A 12,358-nucleotide genomic window follows, 5' to 3' on the forward strand; every position below is an offset into this window, starting at 1 on the left:
ATCGCCAGCAATTCCCGATTACCAATATCGTAATTAAGTTCAGTCTCGGAAAAAATTTTTTGAAAAAAAGGCACAGGGATGTACTCCATCCTTGTTTTCCTGAGACAACACCGCACCAACCCCCACCGAAGAAGCATCAACCTCAACCAAAAACGGCTTAGTCACATCAGGCTGCATAAGGATGGGAGCAGAGGTGAACCTCTCCTTTAAAAACACAAAAGCTTCAATGGCCTCAGAAGTCCACTGAACCGCATTAGCACCTTTCCTGGTGAGATCGGTCAGCGGTTTGACAATAATAGAAAATTTTTTTATGAATTTTCTGTAATAATTGGCGAAACCCAAAAACCTCTGTATCGATTTCAAACCAATAGGCCTAGGCCATTCCTGCACAGCTTGAACTTTAACCGGGTCCATCTCAAAACCTTCACTGGAGATAATGTAGCCCAAAAAACTAATTCTCTGTACAGCGAACTCACATTTCTCCAGCTTAGCAAAAAGTGAATTGTCCATTAATAACTGTAATACCTCACGTACGCTCCGCCAATGAGACTCCAGATCCGGCGAATAAATCAAAATGTCATCCAAATACACAACCACATTTTTGCCGATTAAAGGTCTAAGGATATCATTAATAAGATTCTGAAAAAATGCTGGAGCATTGGTGAGACCAAAAGGCATAACCAGATTCTCAAAATGACCCACAGGAGTGTTAAAAGCAGTCTTCCATTCATCACCCTCCTTCATGCGCAACAAATTGTATGCCCCCCGGAGATCAATTTTAGAGAACCACTTGGCCCCCACTAACTGGTTAAATAGATCGGGAATCAATGGCAGTGGGTAAGGATTGCGTACAGTAATTTTATTAATCTCACGAAAGTCCAGACAAGGACGTAAACCGCCATCTTTTTTTTTTACAAAAAAAAAAACCAACAGCCACAGGAGACTTAGAAGGCCTAATGTGACCAGCGGCCAAGCTTGTCTGTATGTATTCCTCCAAAGCCTTTCTCTCAGGAATAGTATGATTAAATAAACGACTCTTAGGAAGAGTCGCTCCAGGGACAAATTCAATGGTACAATCATAGTCTCTATGGGGAGGCAAAACTTGCGACTCCTCCTCAGAAAAAACTCTCCAAAAATCCTGAATAGGTACAGGCAATTCCCCTCTATCCACAGCAGCAATGCGCCCGTTACAACACTTGTCATAACACTTAGGGCTCCAGGACTTAATTTCATTGGTAGACCAATCCAGCACAGGATTGTGCAATTTCAACCAGGGTAACCCCAATATTACTGGAGAAGGCAAATTATTCAATACCACCAAATCCAAATTCTCTTGATGAATACCATTAATAGTGAGGGGAAATTCACAGACCTTGTGAGTAACACTCTTCAAGGGAGAGCCATCGACAGAAACCACAGCAATAGGGGATGACAAAGTTTTAGGTTCTAATTTAAGTTTTTCCAAGAATCCCCCATCAATCACATTCAGAGTAGATCCACAATCCACAAATACCCGAAATTCAATTAATTCATCCTGAGCAGCAGTAGTGGCAGATAGGAATACTCCCTTAGAATTTAAACAGGCAATACGGGCATGACTGACCATTTTTTTTTTCTTTCTTCATACGAAGCACACAGCTTTTAATAAAATGACCAGAATTTCCGCAATAGAAACACCTTCAAGAAACAGCCTTCAGAAAGTCGGCGGTCTTTTTCCTGAGAGCGGGGTGCCATCGCCCCAATTTCCATCGGCTCTCCATTGTCAGCACAGAACCTCTCATGACTCGAAGCTGACATAGCAGAGGATTTGCTCTCATTAACCCTTTCACGCAGTCTCCTGTCCACCCGTATAGCTAATTGCATTGCCTCCTGCAAGTTTCCAGGTGTGGGATAAGCAATCAGTAAATCCTTTACCCTTTCACATAGCCCTGCAAGAAACAAGCTTTTCAAAGCAGAATCGTTCCACCCCACCTGGGCAGACCACCGACGGAAGTGAGAACAATATTTTTCCACATTACCTGATCCCTGCCTCAAACGTCTTAATTCAGACTCAGCAGATGAGACACGATCAGGATCATCGTACAACAAACCCAAAGCAGAAAAAAATTATCCACTGATCTAAAGCACGGATCACTAGGTTGGAGAGAGAAGGCCCATCCCTGAGGATCTTTGCGCAAAAGTGACATTATGAACCCTATGCGCTGTGATTCATCACCAGAGGATCCGGGTCTCAAACGAAAATATAATAGACAAGCATTTTTAAAGGAAAAAAAATCTTGTTGTTCGCCAAAAAATAGATCAGGCAGACGTACCTTAGGTTCAACAAAATGCGCTCCAGAACAGCTACTCACGTGTTGTTGGAGCTTGGTCACCTCCAGAGAGAGTCCCTGCAAGCGTTGAGCCAAATCTTGCACCGAGACCATGATGGAAAACTGGAGGTCTTTCCTTAGAGAAATTTTTTTTTTTTTTTTTTTTCTGGCTGGACTTACTGTTATGATCTGCTACAGAGACTAAGGAAAGGCAGGAGATCTGTCCCTACAATAGAACTAAACTAGATCCCTACGATGTAACGGGGAACCTGATCCTGCGATCAGACCCGCTAAACTCCTCGGCTAGTCTGAACGCAGACCTATAGATGTGGGGGAGGGATCCCTACAAGATCTAAGGACTGGGATTTAGTTGGACACCTCCTAGCAGAAATAGTAGCAGTCAAAGACAAACACACAACAAAAAAGCAAAGAGGTCATAAGACCTAGCAAAACTAACAGAGTACGGCAATAGAGCAACAAGCTAGCTCAACAGTAGTAAATACAAATGAAGTCCAGCAAAGCCAGGAGGGCGGAGCCGGATTAAATAGGCAAAATGGTCATGTGACCAGCAAACTAAAAAAAAACCTAACAGGAGAGTTGTAACAGGTATCTCCCCTCCCCCACCATTCACTCTATTATCTCGGGTATGGGTTCATTGAATGAGAATTTAAGCCAATGGCTGGTGAACATTACAAGACCGAGAAAATCGTCCCCCCCCCAACCGTTCTCCCCAGCTCAACAACTTATCCATCATAATCAACGACTGCACCCTCTCACCCGTCTCCCACGCCAAGTGCCTCGGGGTAATCCTCGACTCCTCCCTCTCCTTCAAGCCCCACATCAAAGCCCTCTCCACCGCCTGCCGACTCCAACTGAGGAACATTGCCCGAATCCGCTTGTTCCTTGACCAGGACTCGGCAAAAACGCTTATCCACGCCCTCATCATCTCCTGTCTCGACTACTGCAACCCCCTGCTCACTGGCCTCCCCGATTCCTCCCTCGCACCTCTCCACACCATCCTCAATTCACTGCCCGACTCATCCACCTATCTCCCCGTTTCACCCCCGCCTCCCCCCTCTGCCAAGCCCTTCACTGGCTCCCCATTGCCCTGAGATCACGGTTCAAAACCCTAACCCTAACATACAAGGCCATACATAACCTGTCCCCTCCCTACATCTCCGACCTGGTTTCCAGATATGTCCCCCCGCGCGATCTTCGCTCCTCTCAAGAACTTCTTCTCTTCTCCCCTCTCATTTCCTCCTCCCACAACCACCTACAAGACTTCTCTCGTGCATCCGCCATACTCTGGAACTCTCTCCCCCATCACATCCGACACTCCCCTACCCTGGGAACCTTCAAGAAAAACCTAAAGACCCACCTCTTCCTTCAGGCCTACAGCCCACACTGAGACCCATCCGCTACACCATCTCACCCTGTCCTCTCCCCTTCCTCCTGTCTCCCCACCACCCCCTATAGACTGTGAGCCCTCGTGGACAGGACCCCCTGCCCTACTGTACCAGTGCGCCTCGTTTGATGTTTCATGTTCGTGTCCCTGTCTGCCCCTACACTTGTAAAGCGCCATGGAACCTAATGGCGCTATGTAAATATTTAATAATAATAATAATCCTCTGGTTATTCAAACACCAGGCTATGTGAAAGATACTACGTCTGTCCTGAGGGTTTTTGACAGGTTTGTGTGGCAGGAAGAATATAGGTTTGTCACCAGCAATGTTGTCAACCTGTATTCTTCCATCCCTCACGCATTGGCCATCATTGCCGTTCAACATCATTTAAATAAATATAGTGGATATTCTGTGAATTTAAAAAGGTTCATTATAACATAAAATATTTGTTGTCCCACAACAATTTTATGTTTGATACTAAATATTATTTACAAGTACTTGGAGCCCCCATGGGCTCCAAATTCTCATCATCTTTGGCTATTCTGTACATGTGGTGGGAAGAAATTTAAATTTTTTCTGATAATCCATTTTTTGAGCACATTTTTTGGTTTGGTAGATATGTTGATGATGTACTTTTGGTATGGAGAGGTGACCCGGTGTCACAATTTGTTTTGTAATTGAATTCCTATTCCTTAAATTTAAAATTCACTGTCAGCGAACCTTTGATTTCCATTCCATTTCTGGATATTTTTCTGACCGGGATAGTAACATCTCATAAAGCGGACACCACACTCTATAGAAAACCTTTGTCAGGCAACACATTACTGTTGTCTTCCAATTCTCAACTTACTCTATACAGTTCGCAGGGACGACTCAGTATAGGTGGAGGGAAGCACTCCGATGCCCATTCAGAGAATGTGACCCGTGCTACACAAAATATGTAACTTCCAACATAAGTGCTGATCCATCCTCCGTGGATTCTTTTATGCCTAAGTGAGACCTGCCCACATACCCCCTGTGATGACATCACGGGGGCTGGTCTCCAGCCTTCATATTTTTATTAGATATCTGGTTTTTGCAATAACTTATCGTGGGTTGATCGTAGAGGCCTGAAAGTGATACCATATTTTCCGTTATGATTTTACCTTTCTCCAGAGACCACACACGGTATAGCTGCCATCTGCTATTTTTGCGCCACAGCTCCCCAGAGGGGCTTACAGCGACGGGAAAATATCCATATTGTTCCTTAGCTGACCCTGCCACCCAAAATATAGGCTCCATTATTATCGGATGTATGGAACTTTATTTATTCCCTATTCTGTATCGGCTTCGGGCTGTCTGCAGGCCTTTGTTACATTCCCTTTGAAGCACTGGAAATACAACCTTCGCAGTTAGCTGTAAATCTATCACAAGCCTGTGTTAATTGGGTTTGGTAGCACCTTTTGGGCCAGCATTAGCTTACAAGGCCCTTCTCATGTGTGTATTAACTTGCATAGAGGCCACTGGCCAAAGTGTCAGCTCTTCTCCCGTGGACAATTACTATAGGGGAGGAGGGAAGAGGGGTCTGGGAGAGAGACTTCTTAATATCTATGACAGGGGAGAAGAAAAGATTTTCAATACTTCCATGACAATCTGTTTTTCATTGATACAGATAGAAATGCTTGCTATACCTATAGCCTCACGATCAAGTTTTGCATCAGACTCTATGCAGACGTATGCCATTGCAATTTATCTGTTATACATCCAACTCCTGGATATCATGGATTTGTACGTTCCATCTAATCTGATTCACCATTGCAATGTTCTACAGTAATCTCACCAGTGTTTTGTACATACTTGTTTTCATCTGTTTTACAATGATGCATCTATTTGCCTACCGTTGATATGATTGATAATGCTCGGTATATCTGCGGCTCTATGATCCTTTGCCAGAATATTATGCTTTGCACCAGATCAGATGCGGGTGTATTTCCTAACATCGGTGGTTTTCACACAAATTTCCTGCAATAAACTGTTTATATACAGGGTGGGATACAAATATGCATGAACAAGAGTATGAGGTTTAATTCTATGTTCCTTGTATATAGTATTACTTGTATGTAGTAATATGTGGTCTGGTCATGGTGTGGTGGTATTTCTTCCTTGTATGTAGTATTATTCGGTCACTATGTGGTGATAATATGTGGTCTAGTCATGATGTGTCAGTATTCTTTGTATGTGGTATTATTTGGTCACTATGTGGTGGTAATATGTAGTCCGGCCATGGTGTGACGGTTTTTGTCCCTTTGTATGTGATATTATTTGAAAAAATGTATGTCACACATTCCCTTATAGAAAAATAAATAAAAATATACCTAGATAGAGTACTGGATATTTTAAGAAATGTTTAATAGGTTAGAGTAGAGTAGGGCCCTGCCAGAAGAGTCTACCTTGTCGTGGCGGTGGCTTACAAAATCTTTTGGCCAAAACAAAAGCTGCTGCTATGTATGTGATATGGTGTTCTATGGGAACTGTTAGGGTATGTACACCTCGTACACACGCGGCTCCGCTCCGTACACCTCGTACACACGCGGCTCCGCTCCGTACACCTCGTACACACGCGGCTCCGCTCCGTACACCTCGTACACACGCGGCTCCGCTCCGTACTCCTCGTACACACGCGGCTCCGCTCCGTACTCCTCGTACACACGCGGCTCCGCTCCGTACTCCTCGTACACACGCGGCTCTGCTCCGTACACCTCGTACACACGCGGCTCTGCTCCGTACACCTCGTACACACGCGGCTCCGCTCCGTACACCTCGTACACACGCGGCTCCGCTCCGTACACCTCGTACACACGCGGCTCTGCTCCGTACACCTCGTACACACACGGCTCTGCTCCGTACACCTCGTACACACGCGGCTCCGCTCCGTACACCTCGTACACACGCGGCTCCGCTCCGTACAGCTCGTACACACGCGGCTCCGCTCCGTACTCCTCGTACACACGCGGCTCCGCTCCGTACACCTCGTACACACACGGCTCTGCTCCGTACACCTCGTACACGCACGGCTCTGCTCCGTACACCTCGTACACGCGCGGCTCTGCTCCGTACACCTCGTACACGCGCGGCTCTGCTCCGTACACCTCGTACACACGCGGCTCTGCTCCGTACACCTCGTACACACGCGGCTCTGTACACCTCATAGAAAGGGCTAGGCTCCGTACACCTCGTACACACGCAGCTCCGCTCCGTAAACCTCGTACACGCGCGGCTCTGCTCCATACACCTACTACACACGCGGCTCCGCTCCGTACGCCTCGTACACGCACGGCTCCGCTCCGTACGCCTCGTACACGCGCGGCTCCGCTCCGTACACGCGCGGCTCCGCTCCGTACACCTCGTACACTCGCGGCTCCGCTCCGTACACCTCGTACACGCGCGGCTCCGTTCCGTACACCTCGTACACGCGCGGCTCCGCTCCGTACGCCTCGTACACGCGCGGCTCCGCTCCGTACACCTCGAACACGCGCGGCTCCGCTCCGTACGCCTCGTACACACGCGGCTCTGCTCCGTACGCCTCGTACACACGCGGCTCTGCTACATCCACACTGTAAACCCCTCCTGACCCCACACATAAACTTCAGCTCATCCAGCACCATGACAACCAGCACAGCAGAGTCCTGCATCCACTGAGGCCCCTGATCATGTGACCCCTGACTCCTCCCCTCCTGTGACCTCATCACAGGTCCTGTGCCACAGAGCAGCCATATATGTGGTGGCGGCTCTGCAGGTGGAGGTATGTGGAGACCCCATTACTGGGCGCATGGGGCATTAACCCCTTCAGCACCGAGACTCTTTTGGGTTCTTGTGTTGCCCCTTTATAAGAATCATAAGGTTTATGTTCTGTTCCCTGTAATAGATACATACGACACAACTATGGAGACAGGAAGGGAGGAAACGTATTGTTCTCATAGTACAGGACCCCTTTACTGGCCCCACAGTGTAATGCCCCCATTATGCCCCTTATGCAGAATGTATGATGCCCCCACACAGTGTAATGCCCCCATTATGCCCCTTATGCAGGATGTATGATGCCCCCACAGTGTAATACCCCCATTATGCCCCTTATGCAGGATGTATGATGCCCCCACACAGTGTAATGCCCCCATTATGCCCCTTATGCAGGATGTATGATGTCCCCCACAGTGTAATGCCCCCATTATGCCCCTTATGCAGTATGATGCCCCCACACAGTGTAATGCCCCCATTATATCCCTTATACAGGATGTATGATGCCCCAACACAGTGTAATGCCCCCATTATGCCCCTTATGCAGTATGTAAGATGCCCCCCACACAGTGTAATGCCCCCATTATGCCCCTTATGCATGATGTATGATGCCCCCACACAGTGTAATGCCCCCATTATGCCCCTTATGCAAGATGTTTGATGCCCCCACACAGTGTAATGCCCCCATTATGCTCCTTATGCAGGATGTATGATGCCCCCACACAGTGTAATGCCCCTTATGCAGGATGTATGATGCCTCCACACAGTGTAATGCCCCCATTATGCCCCTTATGCAGGATGTATGATGACCCCACACAGTGTAATGCCCCCATTATGCCCCTTATGCAGGATGTATGATGCCCCCCACAGTGTAATGCCCCTTATGCAGGATGTATGATGCCCCCACACAGTGTAATGCCCCCATTATGCCCCTTATGCAGTATGAATGATGCCCCCACACAGTCTAATGCCCCCATTGTGCCCCTTATTATTATTATTTATTATTATAGCACCATTTATTCCATGGCGCTTTTACATGTGATGGGGATATACATAGCAAAAACATTTACATAATCTTAACAAAACGAGTCAGCGACTGGTACAGGAGGAGAGAGGACCCTGCCCGCGAGGGCTCACAGTCTACAAGGGATGGGTGGGGGTAGAGGATGTCATGCAGTAATGTGGTGGGGCGGTGGTTACTGCAGGTTGTAGGCTTGTCGGAAGAGGTAGGTCTTCAGGTTTCTTTTGAAGGCTTCCATGGTAGGCGAGAGTGTGATATGTTGGGGTAGAGAGTTCCAGAGTAGGGGGGATGCACGGGAGAAATCTTGTATGCGATTGTGGGAAGAGGAGATAAGAGGGGAGTAGAGAAGGAGATCTTGTGAGGATTGGAGGTTGCATGCAGGTAAGTACCGGGAAACTAAATCACAGATGTATGGAGGAGACAGGTTGTGGATGGCTTTGTATGCCATGGTTAGGGTTTTGAACTTGAGTCTCTGGCAATGGGGAACCAGTGAAGGGATTGACAGAGGGGAGAGGCCGAGGAATAGCGGGGGGACAGGTGGATTAACCGAGCAGTAGATTTTAGAATAGATTGGAGGGGTGCAAGAGTGTTGGAAGGGAGGCCACAGAACAGGAGGTTGCAGTAGTCTAGGCGGGAGATGATGAGGGCATGCAGTAGTGTTTTTGCAGAGTCTTTGCTGAGGAATGCACGGATCCGGGAGATATTTTTGAGTTGGAGTCGGCAGGAAGTGGAAAGGGCTTGGATATGTGGTTTGAAGGAGAGATCAGGGTCCAGGGTTACCCCAAGGCAGCGAGCTTGTGGGACTGGGGAGAGTGAACAGCCATTGACGTTGAGGGATAGGTCAGACGGGGGATATGAATGAGAGGGTGGAAAGATGATGAACTCTGATGTATGCATGTTAAGTTTTAGAAATCTGGCAGAGAAGAAGGATGAGATGGCGGACAGACATTGTGGGATTTTGGTTAGTAGGGAGGAGATATCGGGTCCAGAGAAGTATATCTGTGTGTCATTTTCATAGTGGGGATACTGAAAGCCGTGAGACTCTATGAGCTGTCCCAGGCTGAGGCTGTAGATGGAGAAGAGCAGAGGTCCTAGAACTGAACCTTGGGGAACACCGACAGATAGGGGGCGAGATGAGGAGGTGGTGCGTGAGTGGGAGACGCTGAATGTCCTGTCTGTTAGTTATGAGGAGATCCAAGATAGGGCCAAGTCCGTGATGCCAAGAGATGAGAGAATCTGTAGTAAGAGGGAATGGTTGACTGTGTCGAAGGCAGATGACAGGTCCAGAAGGAGGAGGATGGAGTAGTGTCGCTTGGATTTGGCGGTTAGTAGGTCTTTGGTGACTTTGGTCAGGGCAGTTTCAGTCCAGTGATGCGGTCGGAAGCCAGGTTGTAGGCGGTCGAAGAGAGAGCAGGAAGAGAGGTGGGAGGACAGTTCAAGGTGGACATGTTGTTCTAGTAGTTTTGAGGCATAGGGGAGAAGTGATATGGGGCGGTAGCTAGTCAGAGAGGATTGGTCAAGGGAGGGCTTTTTGAGGATGGGTGTGATTAAGGCGTGTTTGAGACATGAGGGGAAGACACCGGTTGTTAGTGACAGGTTGAAGAGGTGGATTAGGGTTGGGATGAAGACTGTGGTAAGGTTAGAGATGAGGTGGGATGGGATTGGGTGAAGTTCGCAGGTGGTGAGGTGTGATTTGGAAAGTAAAGAGGAGACTAGACCTTCTGTAATGGTGGAGAAGTGGGGTTTGGAGGAGGAAGGTTGAGTAGATATGAGGAGGGGTTGTGCGGACTTAGGCAAAAGTCTGATGGTGTCAATCTTCTGCTTGAAGAATGGGGCAAAGTCTTCGGCTGAGATGAGAGAAGAGGGAGGAGGCGTTGGGGGATGAAGGAGAGAATTGAGAGTGTTAAATAGCTGTTTAGGGTTGTGGAACGGGGAAGATATGAGAGATGAGAAGTATGTTTGTTTTGCTGCAGTGAGTGTGGACTTGAAAATGGTTAGGGATTGTTTGAATGCGATGAAGTGCTCGATGGAGTGAGACCTTTTCCATCTGCGCTCCGCAACCCTGGAGGCCCGTCGCAGTTCTTTAGTAAGTTTGGTGTGCCAGGGTTGTCTGTTGATTCTGCGAGCTTTGGTATGTGTGAGAGGGGCGATCGAGTCGAGAGCTGCAGCTATTGTGGTGTTATATAAAGCGGCAGCAACATCTGCATTGTATAAGGAATTTATGTCTGTAAGAGGGAGGAGGGATTCAGAGAGTGAGTGTAGGTCAAGGTGTTTGAGGTTTCTGCGAGGGTGTGTAAGTTCGTGGAGTGGGGATTGTGCACCTGGAGAGGAGAGGGTAGAGAATGTGAGGAGGTTATGGTCAGAGAGAGGGAGAGGTGAGTTAGAGAGGTTAGATAGGGAACAGAGGCGGATGAAGATGAGGTCCAGTGTGTGGCCATCTGTAAAGAGCTGAATCATATATCTGTTCTGTCCAGTTTGTGCCCTTATCCAAGATGGAGCCGAATGTATTTGTATTGCCCTTATCCAAGATGGAGTTGCATGTACCTGTTCTGTTGGTTCTGCCCTTATCCAAAATGGAGTTGACAGCCTCGGGGGCCATCTTGTTTCCTGTCTGATATCTCCTGTTTCCTGTTTGCTATATATATAAAGAGACTATGGCCAACTATACTTTGCTTGTGTATTTTGTATCTTACCTGCTGCCAAGCTTGAAGGACTTGCATCGTGCCTGTTGCTTCTCTACACTGGGATTCCCCACCTGTTACCTGCCTGCCGTTTACCTGGACTCTCACCTGTGTGCAAAGACCCGCTCTGCATCCACCTGCAGTTCAGCCTGCTCTCTGAAAGGAGCCTGGTCCGGGCTCGGGACCCTGTGGACTGTGCGTTTCTGGACCTGGGACATCTATCGGTTTGTACTGACATCACAACCGTTTCCAGAGACTGTTTACTTATCGCTTATTGCCTATACCCGCCTGCTATAATATATACCTTCCTGCTATAATATATACTTGCCTGCTTCAATATATCCTGTTACTACGATATATCGTGTTTGTCTTCACTCCGACCCACGCTATCGATCTCCATAAGTATAAAGTATATATTTGACAGAATCTTTATGAGTAGCTGCAGAAGACCATTGAGCATGGCCGAAGGAGTAAGTGAGGGATAAGAACTTAGAGACAGACGAGTGGGAAGTGTCAATGGGGATGTTGAAGTCACCCATTATGATAGTGGGGATGTCAGCGGAAAAGAAGTCAAGCAGCCAGGTGGTGAAGTGGTCTAAGAAAGTGGTGGCTAGCCCTGGAGGTTGGTAAATGACGGCCAGTTGGAGGTCAGAGGGGGAATAGATGTGCACACAGTGCACCTCAAAAGAGGGGAGTGAAAGCGCAGGTAGCTGACAGGAGAAAACCTACGCCTCCACCATGTTTGCCGTTGGGGCGGGGAGTGTGGGAAAGGTGGAATCCGCCATATGAAATTATGGAGGATGTATGATGCCCCCATTATGCCCGTTATGCAGTATGAATGTCCCCACACAGCTTAATGCCCCTTATGCAGTATGTATGATGCCCCCACATACAGTATAATGTTCTCATAGTACCGCCTGCTGTTCTGCAGTTAGAATAAGTCCTGAGGTTTTATAGTTGGAATAATCCCTCTGGAAAATGGTTTTGCCTTTGCCTGCTCCCCTCCATGTATACTCCTATTTACTAATAGCATGTGACCCAGCTTTTCCGTCTTGACTCCCATGCAGATTTCTCTATACTTCTCTACTCCTATTTACTAATGGTATGTCCTCCAAGTTACACCAGCTAGCCCCCACTTTCATTTATGACCTTGTTTACTTAGTCTTTGAC

The 12,358-nt window shown here is 47.6% G+C and overlaps 1 protein-coding gene across 3 annotated transcripts in view; it reads left to right on the forward strand.

Moving 5' to 3' along the window:
- Nucleotides 1-7,429: 7,429 nt before the first annotated feature.
- The window catches only part of LOC141192435 (uncharacterized), a 33,054-nt gene continuing 28,125 nt past the window's right edge, over nucleotides 7,430-12,358 (forward strand). For 2 of the 3 annotated variants that reach the window (XM_073661962.1, XM_073661961.1), the window contains exon 1: nucleotides 11,016-11,412. The gene's annotated coding sequence lies outside the window, so the exon portion shown is untranslated. Of the gene's footprint in view, nucleotides 7,494-11,015; nucleotides 11,413-12,358 lie in introns of those variants that run through there. The other variant, XM_073661959.1, reaches the window with a different exon arrangement.

The sequence above is a fragment of the Phyllobates terribilis genome, unplaced genomic scaffold (assembly GCF_046119375.1).
Source record: "Phyllobates terribilis strain yellow unplaced genomic scaffold, ASM4611937v1 Scaffold_61__1_contigs__length_8056638, whole genome shotgun sequence".
Classification (NCBI taxonomy): domain Eukaryota; kingdom Metazoa; phylum Chordata; class Amphibia; order Anura; family Dendrobatidae; genus Phyllobates; species Phyllobates terribilis.